The sequence below is a fragment of the Podarcis bocagei genome (assembly GCF_964188305.1).
Source record: "Podarcis bocagei genome assembly, chromosome: 13".
NCBI classification, from domain to species: Eukaryota; Metazoa; Chordata; class Lepidosauria; order Squamata; family Lacertidae; genus Podarcis; species Podarcis bocagei.
The window spans coordinates 23,814,939-23,832,951 of NC_138138.1; the positions used below are offsets into that span (position 1 = coordinate 23,814,939).

Here is an 18,013-nt window from a genome sequence, read left to right on the forward strand (position 1 = left end):
GGGTTCAAGAGCGGTTACTTTTCCCAGACTGAAAGAGCTGTAATGGTCACTGAACAACAACACCCCATTCGTATGTATACGCACAGTATATCTATCTATGTACTACGTTCTCTAAGCTTTCTTCATATTCTTTCTATTGACAGTCACACAGTCACAAGATCTAGAAACTTCACATTTTCACAATGAGAGAAAAAGATGAAGAAGAAGAAGAAGAAGAAGAAGAAGAAGAAGAAGAAGAAGAAGAAGAAGCCAACCTTCTCAGAATGCTACATTTTGCAGTCAGTATCCTGCACGATAAGGGACGCAGGTGGCACTGTGGGTTAAACCACAGAGCCTAGGACTTGCCGATCAGAAGGTCGGCGGTTCGAATCCCCATGACGGGGTGAGCTCCCGTTGCTCGGTCCCTGCTCCTGCCAACCTAGCAGTTCGAAAGCACCTCAAAGTGCAAGTAGATAAATAGGTATCGCTCCTGCAGGAAGGTAAACGGCGTTTCCATGCACTGCTCTGGTTTTGCCAGAAGCGGCTTAGTCATGCTGGCCACATGACCCAGAAACTGTATGCCGGCTCCCTCGGCCCATAAAGCGAGATGAGCGCCGCAACCCCAGAGTCGGTCATGACTGGAGCTAATGGTCAGGGATCCCTTTACCTTTTTATCCTGCACGATGTGAAGGAAGAAACCACACAGACCTGTCCATGCTTGCTTTCTCTTCATGTGTTATGCACACAAAAAATGCACTTGGTGCTATACATAAAAGATATGCAAGAAATGTGCTTGTACTACACACAAGTACACATGCCAAGGGAGTCTTGGATTGGCCAGAGCTGTCCACAAACATACACATCCCAAATATGCATTTGCTGCTGCATAACGTATGAAGTTCTATAACGGTTGGGGTAGCTGCCGAGAATTCCTCTTCCGTATGCCATTGTAGATTTGGTGCACAGATGGCACAGCCCAAAGGTCGGGTTTGAAGATCAGGCCAGGCCAGAGGAGACCGCCTGGAAGCACGCAAGGCAGCTGCCTCTTTTCATGAACCAGCTCAGATGCTTAAAACTTTCCTACACAGAGGACTGCTATTCTGCTCTGCTTCATCCCGTCGCTTTCTTCTGATAGCAAATTCCTTTCACCACCACCCCTCATGCCAGCCAACTGCAAGGGATCCATAATGGTGCCATTGATAAACAATAGGAAGGCTATCAAGGCATTTGGGGGAACCACAAGCGTAGCCCAAAGAAAAATGCCCTCAAGAAGGCTACACAACAAAGAGCCTAATGAGGACTGGGAATACTCTGTGTAACCAAGAAGAGCCATGGAATGAAGAATGCCGACTTGAAATGGAAAAACAGAACATTGAAAAGGGAAGGGAAAGAGGGGGACTGGGCTGCTTGAGTCTATTACAGCTTCGCATGCTGGAACAGAGGAGGGCAGGGCTGGCTGGCGCCCAGGACAAGAGACACAAGCTTTTGTTGCAGATCCCACTAGTAGCCACTAAGTGGGAAGATGTTCGAGAGGATTTCATGTTAAAACCATAAATGCTCCATTTCTCCTATGTGACCATGATCAACGAGGTGAAAACAATGCATGCAGGGGAAAGAACACTGCACTTAAAAATAAAATAAAAATCCAGCACAGCACTGCCGTAGAAGGTTGCCTCTTAAACATGGGAAAGAACCACTAAAGCAAACACTTTTTCACCCTTCAAAATGTGCCAGATGAACTCAAGCATATTACATTGATCCTGGTCCGACTGCACTGGCTACCAATTAGTCTCCGGACCCAATTCAAAGTGCTGGTTTTGACCTATAAATGCTTAAATGGCTCAGGACCGCAGTACCTCAAGACCCGGCTCTTTCCATATGAACCTACTCAGCTATGAGTGATTGTTAAAGAAGACGACCCAGACCCCGAGATCATCTTCTGAGGCCCTTCTTCATGTGCCTCCTCCTCGAGAGGTCTGGAGGGTGGCAACATGAGAACGGGCCTTCTCTGCAGTGGCTCCTCATCTGTGGAATTCTCTCCCCAGGGAACTTTGCCTGACGCATTCATTATATACACCTTTAGGCACCAAGCAAAAATGTTCCTTTTTAACCAGGCCTTTGGTTGATTTGATTGACATCCTATGCCCTTTTAAAATGTTGGGTGGTTTTTTTTGGGGGGGGGGTGTTATTGGGTTGTGGTCGTTGTTATTTTGATTGTGTATTTTGAGGTTTTCTATTTTGATTTTATTTTGTGAACTGCCCTGAGACCTCTGGGCATAGGGTGGTATATAAATTCAATAAATAATAATAATAATAAATAATAATAATCGGGGACAATGTGAAAATGCTCCAGAGATCCCACTAGTCGCCTCAGACCACAGCTGGGGCAGGCAATGAATGTTTAAGAATTCATTCAAATATAAGACAGAAAAAATGAAAATGTTGAAAGTTTAGGAAGCAGTTATGCCTCCCTCTAGGGACGCGTGTGGCGCTGTGGGTTAAACCACAAAGCTTAGGACTTGCTGATCAGAAGGTTGGCGGTTCGAATCCCCGCGACAGGTTGAGCTCCCGTTGCTCGGTCCCAGCTCCTGCCCACCTAGCAGTTCGAAAGCATGTCAAAGCGCAAGTAGATAAATAGGTACCGCTCCGGCGGGAAGGTAAATGGCGTTTCCATGCGCTGCTCTGGTTTGCCAGAAGTGGCTTAGTCATGCTGGCCACATGACCTGGAAGCTGTACGCTGGCTCCCTCGGCCAATAAAGCGAGATGAGCGCCGCAACCCCAGAGTCGGTCACGACTGGACCTAATGGTCAGGGGTCCCTTTACCTTTTTTATGCCTCCCTCTGACTGCTCATGCATGGAGGGCCTACCATGAGCCCTCTGCACATGTGCAAAGGCATTCTCATCTATTACTTTACATGTTGCACAGACCCAGCACTGAAAAGATAATCTAGAGGATTGTATTGCGTAGATCCCATTCATTTCAATGGGGGGGGGGCTGCATTGGAGAAATTCCCAGCAGATTGTGCCCCGTCAGATCACCGCTTAAGAGCAACAGAGTAGGAAACATAATTTAGCACCACTATTTAGTAAAGGCTACACCCTTTTATTTGTTAAATTTGCATCCTGCCTTCCCACCCAGGGAAGGATATAACTAAGGTCACATCTTGAGATTGGGGCACTGGCATTAAACCCTGGCAAGGCACCATGGTGTGGGTGAAAGGGATCGCAGAAGTCTGATGTTTAGGGAGCTGGGTGGCGGGGAATGGGAGAACACAGGGATGAAGGATTCAGAGACAAAACACTCACTCCTCAAGCACACCAGCTCAGTCCTCCCACCTTTTCTGTTACAAGGCAATACTGTATTACCAATGCTCAACAATACATATGATTAAGGAACAGATGCAAAACCACAGGAAAACAACAGAGGGGCCTGTTTATCGCAGACCCAGCAGGATGGTTGGCTGGGGCGAAGTTCCATCATCCTCAATACCTAGGGACAAGCAGTGGCTACTCACTGGTGGGGCATATGTACTCTGCATGTACTCAGAGGCATTCTTCTCTGCTATTATTGCTTCATAAATCAAATTCCAAAGGGTGAGCCCCAAACTCAGCCTTGCACAATTTGATTAGGCAGAGGTAGAGAATATGCTTAGGGTCAATATTTTTTTTAAAAAAATGGAAGAACTGAAATAAGTTCCTGGGAATGGGGTGAATCAGCAGGATAGGGAAAAAATGGAAGCAACCAAACAGGAAATTCACCATGCAATTGAATGGATTTTTTTTTGGGGGGGGGGAGAGTAGCAGGCTCCCTGAAGTCCAATGGGACTGGAATAGTGCTACAGATCTCTGGGACAAGGAGAATAGCAAGCAATTAGATAAGAAGGGAGCAAGTCTAGGGTAAGGGAATCAAAATACAGTTTATGGGACACAGCGGGATAGTAACCAGCATACAGCATGGGTGCGGGGAGTCACAGGGAATGCAATTTGATTTGAATGGTGGGGGGAGAGGAAGAAAAAACATACCCAGGGATGGAAAGTAGGGGCAGGTGAATGGAGGAGGCCCTGATCCAGGGTGGTATGCACAGCTGAGCAGCGAAGGAAATGAAAAGAGCTGTCCAGCAAATACAATGTGAATGTGGGAGCCTAATTCTTGGTAGGGGATTAGGGCAGCCAGGGGGGCACAGAGGCCAGAATGCAGTTAGGATATGGTGCAGCACAGATCCCAGGAGCAGGAAATGCAAATGAAGTCAGGATAGAAGGTAAGGAAGGTAAGGAGTGTCAGGGAAAAGGGCTGTAGCTCAGTGGGAGAGGATCTATCTGCCTTGCATGCAGAAGGTCCCGGGTTCAATCCTGCCCGTCAGTGTAGACAACACTGACTTAGTATAAGGCAGCTTCCTATTAAAGGGAGCGGGTGCAGTTTATCAGGGGGACACTAAGCAACCGGAACAGGGCTTGGCCAGGTGGGGTAAACCAGCCGGGAAGAAAACCCAGAGTGCGGACAATGTGGAATTGGGCCAGGGGGCAGCATGCAACCCTCCCCTGGGTCCCTTCCAACTTGCAAATCTATGATTCCCGGTGGAAAACGGGGGTTGAGGGAGAGCAGCACCTGGCCTGCAGTTAGACGAGGAGAAGGGGGAAAGGGTGGGCTTGATGGGGGGCGGGAAGTAGAATGCTAAGTTAAGGGGAGAGCAGGCACTTGGGGACGATGGGGCGGTTGGTCAGCAGATCTGAGGAATAGCTAAGAGTGGGGGGAGCAGAGCTGCAAGGGGTCAGCATGCAAGCGAAGCAGATAGGGAGGTGGGGGGAGAGATCAAAAGGGGCAGATCTAGGGCACGGAGTGCTGGGAGCACGCCATACAGTTAGATGCGGGGGGGGGGGGTCAAGCATCGCACAAATAACTGGGATGGAGCGAGCCTTGGCTCCAGGAAGGCGATCTTGTCTGTTTAAGGAAGGAAGCGCCTCCGCCGGCCAGGCGCTGGGCCGAGGCCCCGGAGCCCCCAGCTGAGCGGGCTGTCCTGCGATGCCCCCACCCCAGAGTTAGGGGAGGGGGACCTTCTCCCCTCTCTCCCGGGAACAGCCTCGTCATCATCATCATCCTCTCCCCCAGGAGGACGCAGCGGTGGGAGAGCGCGTTGGTGGGGAGGCACCACCACCTGGCTGCCCCCACGGATGCTCTCCCCTCCGCCACTTATGCAACCACCTCCCCCCGCCCTCCCCCCCAACACCCCCCTCCCCCGGTTATTCTTGCAGGGAGGCGGCGAGGTTAAGGGTGTGGGGAGGGTTGGACTTACATCACCTCCCCGCTTGGTGGGGAAAGATCCTCCATCCTCAGCTGTAGAAGTGGGTGCTTGCTGGGGGGAGCGGGGAGGCTCTCTTCAGGGGCTTCCTCCCCTCTCTTTGGTGGCTCTCTCTCTCTCCCCCTCCTCGAGATCCAGCCGATCTCTCTCTCTCTTTCTCTCCCCCTCCCCCAGGGCTCACGCCACGAAGTGTGCCATCATCATCAGGCTGGCAGAACCGCCACGCGTCCCACGTGGTGGCTTCACCTTCTGTGGCCTAAGGATGCTCCGCCACACCTCCCCGTTGCCCAAAGAAAACGGCGATCACATTTCTGGAAGGAGGAGGAAATGTTTTGAAATCTCATTCCTGGCTGGCCTGGTATAGCCTCTTGCCTCGCACTCGCTTCCCTTGGTTTTGCAGCTCCTGTTTCCTGCTCCCGAGCACACACACACACACCCCAGAAGCAGGAAACAGTCACAGTGCAAAAGAGGTACCCCTTTTTTTTAATTTAAAGAGAACCTGCAATAACAATATCCTTCTCCGCCTTCTCTCCCATCCTCCGAATCGAACTGATCGCACAGCACAAACGAAACAAACAAAGCCAAGTTTAGGCAAGGGGGCCGGGGTCGTTTTTTCTGTGGTGACCATTTAATTTCTGGTTTCAAACCAGTGGTTACTTTTTGCAGTGAGAGGCGAGGAAGCTCAGCCTTGCCGGGAGGACCTTGCTGTGACTTAGGGGCTTTGTTCCATCTCACTCTTTAACACCCCCCCAAAAAGCCCAGCCCTTTCCCAGTATCCCCAACTCTAGATGCTGGGGCGGAAAACAAAGGCGAAAGCAAGGGATTTACGGTACTTCCAATTCATCAGTTGCAGAGGTAAAAGCATCCTTCAAAGTCACATTTGAAAAACAACGTTTGACGGTGTAAATTTTCTTTAAGATAAGGAAGAATGTCCCAATGCCAAAAAGCCAATTAAAATCCTGAAAAAAATGCCTCATTTTGGATGCATGAACAATTTACATTTGTCTTCAGTTCCCATTATAATTTTAAAACACACACACAATGTCCAATAAAAACGTACTGAAGGCAGAGAAAATATTAATGGATGCTGTTAAAAAATTATAGCCTATTATCAGATATGGTTCAGGGGTGAAGATCATCACTTTAAAGTTCCATGACATAATATTATTAGGCATGTCGTATCCATTTCAGAGGTGGAAGGTTATTTTGGAAGCAATAGATATATTTCACATTGAAATCTGAAAGAAGACTTCCACAAAATCATCTGTATGCGGCATTTGATGCCACAAAGATTAAACAGAATTTCTAAAGTATGTGAGTAATTTATTGTAAAGCTAGAAGCCTTCGTGACATACAACGTATAAAATATACATTATGTTCAATCATGATGAATTAACATCAAATGCCTGGAAAGGCGGGGCAGAGAAACAGCATTTGGATATTTTTATTACCACTAACACCTGCTACATTCCTTTCCCACCAAAATCCTAACTTTAACTGCTAAAACACCAAACCTGTAACATATTGAAATGTGGGAAGCATTGTGTGCTTCAAAATTCATAGTTGGGAGCAAGCCAAATCTCATGAAATAGTGAGCAAGCTTCCAACTTCACTCTTCGTCAGGCTGGATGTTAGACAAAGCAGGTGGCAGGAGGAAGAGGAATAATAATAATAATAATAATAATAATAATAATAATAATAATAATGGTGTGAATGTTGCAGCTATGAGGTCTGCATTTATTTTAGTCATAGCAGTCTCAAAAAGGAGATTGCAGGTCAGGTCATTGCTGCGATTTGAGAATAACAAAACAGTAGTTGGTCCCCATGTTTACATAGGGTTGCCGTATTTCAAACAGTGAAAATCCAGACAGAAAAGTTGTTGAGCTATTTTTATGGAAAATCAGCAAAAACGACACTGCCGACACGGGGTTGCCATACATCCAGATTTTCCCGAACATTTTCCCAATTTCCGCCCAGCTACTGCTACCAACTACAGTATTCTGGATATGTCCGGAAAATTCGAATGTATGGCAAACCTTGAAAAAGGACAAAGCACAGCTGTTACCCAGGCTTGTCTCATGCCTTAAAGCAGAATGTGTAGGTTCCTACTTAGGCAGACAACAGCAGTAAAAAGAAGCAAGGCGCTCTACCTACATATTAGCAAAGTCAGACGTCAATTTTGCAGGGATCCTTTGGCCTTGCAGATGTTGCTGAACCACAATTCCCATCATCCCCAGCCAGCATGGCTAATGGCCCGGGGTGAAAGCAGTTGTAGTTCAGCAACCTCTGCAGGGCCTAAAGTTCCTCATATGTGGCATATCAGGTAAGAAAATTTCCTCCTGAAATTTGTCGCTGTTTGTGCAGTTGTGAAACCCCTTGTGTCAGGGACATGGAGCTAGCCTGGTTCAAATCCATGCCTGGTGTTATGTAGATAGTTATGCAAATGAAGGATCGAAAGTGACGTTCAGTGATTGGATAGTTTGTATGCAAATGAAGGATCGAAAGTGACATTCAGTGATTGGATAGTTTGTATGCAAATGAAGGATCGAAAGTGACGTTCAATGATTGAATAGTTTTAGAAAGTTGTTACAGTAACAAGGTACTGGAGCTCTATATAAGCAGGCTGACTGAGGCCTTCAGTTCAGTTCTGTTCCAGCTTAGAAATAAAGAGCTGCTTTGGAAGAATCGCTGTGTCGTCTGATATGTTCACCCACAACTTAACACCTGGCTACAGGGGCCTTGCACAATTCACAACCTCTCACCTCTGCCCACTCCACCGCAAGCTCATACGCTTACAAGCTTATATTGCCCTCATAAGGACTAGAAATTGTCTTTAGGGGGGGGGCACAATGAGACTGGCAGGATGCCAAATTTACTTTCCATTTCTGTACTACTGGGGTGCCCTTAACGATAAGAAAAGAAGGGGAAATTAAATTGAAATTGAAAGAAAAAGGTGGAAAGTTTGAATATCATCCAGGATATAACTCTGGTCAATGTGATCCTGGGTAAAATGCTCATGAAATGGCTCAAGGCCTTTTGGGACATGAAACACATATAATGAAATTTTTTAAAGGCCAGAATCTTTCCTGCTGAGGATATTAGACAGCGAAATTCCAAATAAAGCCTCAACTGTGTTTACGCATGTAACTACAGCGGCAAGGATTCTCTATGCACAGAAATGGAAGGATGAAAGAACCCCCTTGAAGGATGGTTGATGAAAATCTTGGAATATGCAGAGATGGCAAAACCAACAGCACTGATTAGAGACACAAATTTAGAATCCTTTAAGGAGGACTGGAAATACTTTATAGTCTTATTTAAAAAGTTATTTTCCATATGCAAAGACCAAAGCGGGGTTTGAAGTGTAAGAAACTAGCAGAACATAAATGCAACAGAAAAACAACAGAACTTTAAAATGCAATTGTATGTAATTTGGGTTATAAACATTGGTGTTGGGTGAGCAGGAAGTCACTAGGTTTGTTGAATTGCAACAGAACTGTTGAACAACAAAATGTGACTTTTAATCTGGAAAAAGAATAAAATATTTTCTGTATATAGGAACTTTTAGACCCTTGATCTACCTCCCACACTACTTGGAAGGTGGAAAGCACACAAGACTCTTTTGTCATTTTATAACTTGGGCCCAGTGGCAGACATTAAAACTCTTCAATCTTTCATGCATCCAAAATCTTTCAGGGGGTAGGGTGTGTATATGTGTGTGTGTGTAACCAGTGTCCTTGTCATTTGCCGTCACCTTCAGGTGCCACTCATTTCACACTGGCATCTTGCCAAAACATTCAAAGTCTGTCATGGTTTCACCCACCTGTGTGCTGTTGAACTTCTGCACCTCTTAATTAGGTTTATTTTTCTCCTCTGTATCATTCAGCCCAGCTGCCAAGGTCTTCACATTGACGGTCACTTTGCTTCAATAAAAGTTCCAAGCAACTTCCACATTGCTAGACTTTTCCTCTGCTGTTCGGGCTATTACAGTTTATAAAATTTCTATCCTGCCCTCCCTTCTCAAAGGAACCCAGGGTGGCAAACACCAAAATGATGAAGCAATACAATTCGAAACAAAACATATTTGTAAAAAAACAAACCCCACCCTGCTATCTATTTTAGTTTGTCATAGGTGCTCTGGTGTTTACTGAATTCAATGGGTAGGAAATCAGACGATTAATAATAGTAGTAGTAATGCCATTTCATAACCTCCAACATTCTCCGCAAAATTTCTCTGATGAAAGTAGGGACGTCATGAGGAACAGCAGGATCAAATCGCAAAGTGGGATGGCTTCTGTAAATCCGAGACTATCCCTGGAAAACAGGGACAGTTGGAGGGTCTGTCCCTCTGTTTGGCTCAAAATACAAGGAACAATAAACCTAAACATGTGTAAGTCCACAACTGAAACTGTTCAAGGCAGCCATAAATGTGTCCCAACATGGCGTTTTATGATCAGAGGGAGCACAAACAACCACACCCTAGGCCAGCCCCAACCTCTCTCACCACCAAAGGAACACAAGTGAACAGCAGAGAACCGGCACGAGTAACGCTGACACCAAACCCTACATACATTAAGCAAAATAGAAACCTCGCCACCCGACCCCACCCATCTTCCCCCCCTCCACCCCTTTTCTTCCTAATGTCTCAACAAATGAAACTGATTTGTAAAAATGTTACATGGAAAAAATACGAGAGACATTACACATACTTCTGTGATGATCAGAGGGAGAGGCTCTTCCCAAAGTACCACTGCTGTGGACGGCAAGGAGGGTGTGAATATGAGGCAGACAATATTTCACCTTAAGAACTCCTTCTGTGATGAGACCAGGCATTCCCCTGTCCTGGTTGCGGTCAGGCAGAATTTGAAAGCGGTGTTATCTGTCAAAGGTTCATTTAGGCCAAGAAATGCCAACATGACTTTGTGTCTAAGCCACCCACTCACCCATTACCTGCTTTTTGTGAGGGTGGTTCCCTTTTTTCTCTTTCCTGCTTCCTCTTTCAGCTCTTATTGTTCTTTCCAACAATGGGATTCGTTGTACAGTGGTACCTCTGGTTACAGACGCTTCAGGTTACAGACTCCGCTAACCCAGAAATAGTACCTGGGGTTAAGAACTTTGCTTCAGGATGAGAACAGAAATCATGTGGCGGTGGTGCGGCGGCGGCAGCGGGAGGCCCCATTAGCTAAAGTAGTACCTCAGGTTAAGAACAGTTTCAGGTTAAGAACGGACCTGCAGAACGAATTAAGTTTTTAACCTGAGGTACCACTGTAGTGGATCTGATTCTTAGCCAGCTCCCCTGGAAAAGTGACGAGTGTCTGTGAGTGCATGGTTCTCTCTTGGTGGGTGACACACACAGCATTCTCAAAACCCAAATGTGCCTTTGAAAGCACCACCAAGACGATTTACACATAAAATAATTAAAAACAGCAAAAAACACACATGTAAAACAATACTAAAACTCTTTAACAAATGGACACTCATGGAAAACACCCAGTTGTCCAGATGCCAACTACTTGGGGGGGGGGTGTCTCGTAAGGGATGTGGGTGGTGCTGTGGTCTAAACCACTGAGCCTCTTGACCTTGCTGATCAGAAGCTTGGCGGTTCGAATCTCCGCAACAGGGTGAGCTCGTTTCTCTGTCCCAGCTCCTGCCAACCTAGCAGTTCAAAAGCACACCAGTGCAAGTAGATAAATAGGTACCGCTGCGGCGGGAAGGTAAATGGTGTTTCCGTGCCCTCTGGTTTCCGTCACAGTAGCCTGTTGTGCCAGAAGCGGTTTAGTCATGTTTGCCACACGACCTGGAAAGCTGTCAGTGGACAAGTGATGGCTCCCTCGGCCTGAAAGCGAGATGAGCGCCGCAACCCCATAGTCGCCTTTGACTGGACTTAACTGTCCAGGGGTCCTTTACCTTTACCTTGAGTGTCTCATAACTTGTTTATCTTACTTCAGTACTGCTGATGGGATAACACCTGAGGCAGACGACCAGATTAGGGAGCCCAGGACAGGGAGACCCAATCTGGGACAAGACTGCTCAAGGGAAATAGTCAGAGAGGCTCATATCACCCCCTACCCCAAGCATCTGCTGTCTGAAGCATGTGCCATAGTCTGCCTGATAGAAGGGCCTGGCTGGCTAGCCTTGCCATGTCTTAGCACCAGATAACGTGTCAGGCTTTAGCTCTGAAAGATAACACCACAAGAGGAATGGCCCATCTAGTCCGCCATCTTGTTCCCACAATGGCCACAATGACATCCACAAGCAGGACCAGAGAGTTCTCCCCTGGTATTAAGAAGAATTGCTGCCTCTGACAATGTGGAGGCAGAGCAGAGCCATTGTAGCTGGTTGAGTTGAAAGAGACCCTGAGAGCCATCTAGTTCCAATACCCGCAATGCACAAAACTTTTGTCCAATGTGAGACTTGAACCCACAACCCTGAGAGTAAGAGTCTTATGCTCTACCGCCTATTTAAGGGTTTGGTATTGAAAGCTAGATAATTTTTAGACCCTGGACTTAATGGTCTTTGGACAGCCATGTGTATTAATTCGGTTGCGAAGCACAAAAATGAATATTCCTCTTCTCCCTGCTCCACCCCACTAATTCATCATTTATACCATGGCTTTTACAGCCCATACGTTAAGAGCAAAGCCCCACAATTCGCTGTCCTGATTAATAAATAAATAAAAGAGTAATACTCTTGAGCATGTACAGTTTTTGAATTTAAATTCATTCAAAACCTGGCAGCATCAGCGCTATGACAATGAAACGGAATTTGCTACTGCTGCCCTGCTGAGAAATACACTTCGCTTGGGAATAAGCATCATTGTGTTGCAGAGAAGGGAAATATACTTTCTGAGTAAAATAAATAAAATGAGCATCTGAGTGCATGCCCAGCTAGTCACTCCCAGAATGAATATATATATCCATGCCAGCCCAGTTGCTGATTCAGGTATTGCCACCATAGTTAGCCAATCTCTTGGTAGTCATGGGGGTGAAGAAGAAGAGGAGTTTGGATTTGATATCCCGCTTTATCACTACCCTAAGGAGTCTCAAAGCGGCTAACATTCTCCTTTCCCTTCCTCCACAACAAACAATCTGTGAGGTGAGTGGGGCTTAGAGACTTCAGAGAAGTGTGACTAGCCCAAGGTCACCCAGCAGCTGCATGTGGAGGAGCAGGGAATCGAACCCGGTTCACCAGATTACGAGTCCACCGCTCTTAACCACTACACGTCACTGGCCGCTCTACCACACTACACCACACTGGGTGGGGCGGGTTGTAAGGCCTGGGGCTCTGAGCCTTCAAGCCTAGCCCCAGCCATACCACTGACGGAAAAGGTTATTTATTCAAGCTCTTAACCCAAGGTCTGGCACAGCAGATCACCTGAGATGGTTCATGCAAGCATGTCAAGCCTTTGTGCTATAGGGACTAGCAGAAACAGGAGCAGCAAACAACCTGAAACATCCTCATGAAACCCTCAAATCCAGGGATGGGGAAACCTGTAGCCCTACCAGATGCTGATGGGCTCTGACTCCCATCAGCCCCACCCATCATGGCCAATCGCCAGGGATGATGGGAGTTGTAGTGCAGCAACAGGAAAAGGGCGACAGGTTCACCATGCCTGCCCAGAATGGCAAACGATTGGAACGAGAGGACAAGCAGAATAGTCCGCAACCCGGAATTCCATACGACTTAGGTTCCTGCTTCTGAAGTGTAGCCTCACATCCCACGTTCTAGAATGATGCATCAAATAAAAGAAAGAATATGAGGAGGAGGTGTAAAAGGAGACAGATATTTTAAGGATAGCTAGAGCAGACAACTTTTTGAATTAACAATTGCAAAAATAGTATACCCAGGATTAAGTTTGGATTTGTAGAATTCAGTTTTCCAGATTGTTAAGCGTTTCGTTGCGTTTTGGTAAGGAAAGAAAGGCCGGCACCTTGTATTGACCTCTGCATCTGTTGTATTTTCAAGGAAACTAGCAATTTTAACACAAACAAGCAGGAGGAGGGGGTGGGAAAATCCCTTTGGCGGCCAGGGTTTAATTTATTATTATTATTATTATTATTATTATTATTATTATTATTATTATTATTTATTTATTGCTGACAAATAGCTCTATAGAAGTGAGAACGGAAAGGAAGAAGAGACAGGCATTATTTTTCAGGATTTCTTTTCTAGGTTTTACCAATTTGCTGTGGAATACTTTGAAGTACAAATGAGGGCTCTTGATCCTCTCTGATGTTAAAGCTGATGGAAAGGAAGCAAAAAAATAGAAATGAAATGAAATGAAACGAACAAAGCAACCACACACACACACACAGAGCACATTTCTCCAGCCTGCCTGGTTTTATTGTGTGGGGCTAGACAAGTGATTCAGAAGCGAAAAAAACACAACATCTGGAGCTATAAGGAGAACATCCTAGTTCTCACTGCGGTGGCAAAGCTGTATCTGGGTTGTACCACTTCAGACTGCAGGTAGGAGAATCACATGTTTCAATGTCCCTGCATATAGAAAATGAAAAACTAGCGCATTAGGGAGGCAGGCTATAACCTGCCCTTCTCCCTGACGTGGTAACCTTCTACATCCAATGAATATTTTGCATGGAGGTACATTCCAGCACGCAAGCCCTACCCTCTGCACTCTGCAGTGGTACAGCTCAGACACAAGTTTACTGTTTCAGTGAGAGAGGTAAGCCTTGGCCAATCACAACTACTGGGGTGCCCAAAATAGGGAACTTAGCTCTGCAGGTTTTTTAGTAGTAATAATAATTATTATTTTATTAGTTATACTATTTATTTATAACAGCCACTCTGGGCGGGTCCCAACAGAGGGCTAAAAACAGAATATAACTTCAAATATTAAAAACTTCCCTAAACAGGACTGCCTTCAGATGTCTTCTAAAAGTCAGATACAGTAGTTGTTTATTTCCTTGACATCTGATAGGAGGGCGTTCCACAGGGTGGGTGCCACTACCGAGAAGGCCCTCTGCCTGGTTCCCTGTAACTTCACTTCTCGCAGCGAGGGAACCGCCAGAAGGGCCTCGGTGCTGGATCTCAGTGTCCGGGCTGAACGATGGGGGTGGAGATGCTCCTTAGATTCACTGTTATCCTCCAGCAGCAGGTGAGAAGCTTAACAGATAAGCTTATGAACTTCTGATTTTAGGAATACTGGCCCCCAAGAAAGGGTGGGGGCTAAGGCAGAGACAGATGGACCAGGATCAAAACTAGGGTACAACCAAGTGTGTTGGCACACAGTCTTCCTAAGTGCAAGCCAGAAATCTCACTTCCTCAGCCTGGGTCAGTTGTATGGCGCAGTTTGTCCTCCAGACGTTGCTGACTTGCAACTCCCATCAGTCCTGGCTATTAGCCATGTTTGCTAGGACTGATGGGATTTGCAGTTCAACAACATTAGGAAGGTCAAAGGCTCTTCCCTCTGTGCCTAGAAGAATCCTTGTGGCTTAAAAGGCATTCTATATGTTAGTTTTAATTATCTAATAATAATAATAATAATAATAATAATAATAATAATAATAATAATAATTGTATACTGCCTCTCGCCTGAAATGCTCTGGCTAGTTCAAGGCATATAAATACAAAATGAAAAAACAAAATACATACTAAAAACGAGAATAAAGCAAACCAATAAACCCGCCTCCCACAAACACATGTGAAAAGACACAGCATGTTAATCAGCCCAAGGCCTGGTCGAAGAGGAACGTTTTCGCTTGGCGCCTAAAGGTGTATAATGGAAAACGAATAGTCCTAGACAGAAAATCAGTTCGGGGGAAAATGCTTCAGGGTTATGTTGCTTTTAATTGATGAGGTGAGGAACTTTGGGAGCCAAAAGGCAGGGTACAAACGTCTTTTAGAAATAAAAATACATTTGATGCTCATGGAGGCAGCCCGACAAGGTAAAAATTATTTCCCCACCTCATGTCAAAATAATACTGTCTTTTAAAATGTTCTCTTCTTCCTATCGTTTTACTATCTTGCGTTCTTAATGTGGTATAGTAGGAAAGACTTTACCTCTTTCCTGAGGGAGGGGGGCTTATTTACATAAAATAAGCAAGTATGAAACAGGTAGTTTATTACCACTTTCCCTGATGCCCTGGGACTTTTTGTTTACAGGGATTATTATTTTTTTAATGCAAGCATTCAAAATGAGTATCCTCTCCCACCAGCTTAGATAATACAGTGGTACCTCAGGTTACAGATGCTTCAGGTTGCAGACTCCGCTAACCCAGAAATATTACCTCAGGTTAAGAACTTTACCTCAGGATGAGAACAGAAATCGCAAGCTGGCGGCACGGTGGCAGTGGGAGGCCCCATTAGCTAAAGTGGTACCTCAGGTTAAGAACAGTTTCAGCTTAAGAACAGACCTCCGGAACGAATTAAGTTCTTAACCTGAGGTACCACCGTACACAACTCTGGCTACTGTCTCTTTCTGCTGCCTGAGTAGACTAGACCTCAGGAGCTCATAACTGGGTTAACCATAGTGGCCATTTTCAGCACCAGCTCTCCACAGACACAATACTGGGTGAGTCATATGCTATCTTAGCCTTGTTTTGTTTTGTTTTGAACCTCCTAGCCCTTTCTAGAGGACCCCTGGTTAACAAGCTAGGGAGTTGTGGTGGTAATGGTATCAATCCTATTGCCGAACCCTCAACTCCGGCCTCATCTGTCTGCACTATACATTTAATGAAGCAGTATTATGCCACTGGGGACGCGGGTGGTGCTGTGGGTTAAACCACAGAGCCTAGGACTTGCTGATCAGAAGGTCGGCGGTTCGAGCTCCCGCTGCTCGGTCCCTGCTCCTGCCAACCTAGCAATTCGAAAGCACATCAAAGTGCAAGTAGATAGAGAAGTACCACTCCGGTGGGAAGGTAAACGGTGTTTCCGTGCGCTGCTCTGGTTCTCCAGAAGCGGCTTAGTTATGCCGGCCCCATGACCTGGAAGCTGTACACCAGCTCCCTCGCCCAATAAAGCGAGATGAGCGCCGCAACCCGAGTCAGTCATGACTGGACCTAATGGTCAGGAGTCCCTTTACCTTTACCTATTATGCCACTGGCTTCCCCCAAAGCACCCTGGGAACTGCAGTCAGCTAAGGGTGCCGAGAGTTGCTAGGAGACCCCATATTCACATTCAATCCCTCTTCCCGGGGAATGAGAATCGTACCTCTGAGGTAAATAGGAGCCTCCTAGCAATTCCCAGAACTCTTAAAATGACAATATCCAGGGTTGTAGATCATTCTGCCACTGGTCCCTGCTTGGGATGCGCGGGCCTGTCTCCAGGTACTGCAGTCATCTGCAATTGAGTCCCTCAGTGTAGAGTTGATACTGCTTTGGGGTCATGCTTGCAGATTTGTTGTGCTGAGTTGGTCTGCCAACAGGCCTGGTGCCTGAAGTTAAGCTACTGACCCACCTGGTTCCTTTGCAGTCTACTCTTACTGGCCTCCATGGTTTCAGGATCTTTCACAATTCTACCCAAGACTGACCCTGGGATCTTTTGCACGCAGAGCATGTGCTCTACCACCGAGCTACAGTCCAGCCAGTCACCCACCACCTTGCCCTATCCTAACGCAATGTCGGAAGGAAAAAAAATCTTCTTTTGGAGGGGACGGTATAAAATGTCAAATAGAACAAGCTCAGTGGGTGACCGTGGGCCACTCTTTTCTATAGCGTAACTCAGGTGTGGCTCATATGATAACCACAGGGTTGCTTCTACTGAAATTAGGTTTGAATGTTGTAGCCAATAGAACAAGTCCTGGAGCACACTGGTTACGCAGAGGGAGTGGTGCCAACGGTTCTGGTTTGCAATTGTGGAAGCAGCTCAAATCCAATTCCTAAAACCTATAATATATATAAGCAACATGAAAGCACCCAAGCATATGCAGAGTGTCTTTCCCTCACTACAGTCGTAGCTTGGAAGTTGAACAGAATCCGTTCCGGAAGTCGGTTCGACTTTCAGAATGTTCAGAAACCGAAGTGCAGCCAATCAGACGCCTTGTTGGACATTTGGATTCCAAAGAACGTTTGCATCACTCACTTCTGGGTCTGCGGCGTTCGGGAGCCAAAACGTCGGGGTACCAAGGCAGGAATGTATTGAGTAACCACACGCATACTCCCACCATCTGAACATCAGTGCACACAAGACATTTAGCACAGGCATCTTGTTAGAAACAGGAGCATGGGGTAGCTTGGGTGCAACAAATCAAAGCAGCACATGCCCTGCTCTAGCGCACAAATTCATGCTTAGAAATAGACATCCAATATGCTAGAGGCGGGAGGAAGTTCTGCAACTGCCTACTCCATTTAGACAAGGGAAAGAGTTCCAACAGTAAGAGCTGTATGAACATTTTTTTACCAATGGCCATTTCATGGCCTTCTGGCCAGTAAAAAAAGTGTTCTTGGCAGGAGTGATTCAGACACTGAGGCATCTCTCTACTTGCCAACTGGCGATACGCTTTCATGTATGTGATGAAGTTGGCTCTTATCTAGGAAAGCTTAGGCCAGAAGAAACTTTTAAATGTGCCGAAAAATTGCTGCAACAGACTAAATGGCTGTCCCTCAAGAAAATGAGATGTTAAAAGATTGTTCCAATGCCCTCAGGTTTTCTCAGAATGAACACACATTCATGGAAAATGTGGCATAAGCTTCCTGAATGCGCCTGTTGATCACTAAGGGATCCTGCGCTACCGCAAAGACCTTAAACAAAGGGGGCTGCGTTCTGTGAGACTTGAAGAG

General features: G+C 46.0%; 1 protein-coding gene across 2 annotated transcripts in view; it reads right to left on the minus strand.

The window, feature by feature from the left end:
• Positions 1-5,764, minus strand: part of TBKBP1 (TBK1 binding protein 1) — a 64,106-nt gene extending 58,342 nt beyond the window's left edge. For both annotated transcript variants that reach the window (XR_014001269.1, XM_081166421.1), the window contains exon 1: positions 5,271-5,764. The gene's annotated coding sequence lies outside the window, so the exon portion shown is untranslated. The remainder of the gene's footprint in view (positions 1-5,270) is intronic.
• Positions 5,765-18,013: the final 12,249 nt, after the last annotated feature.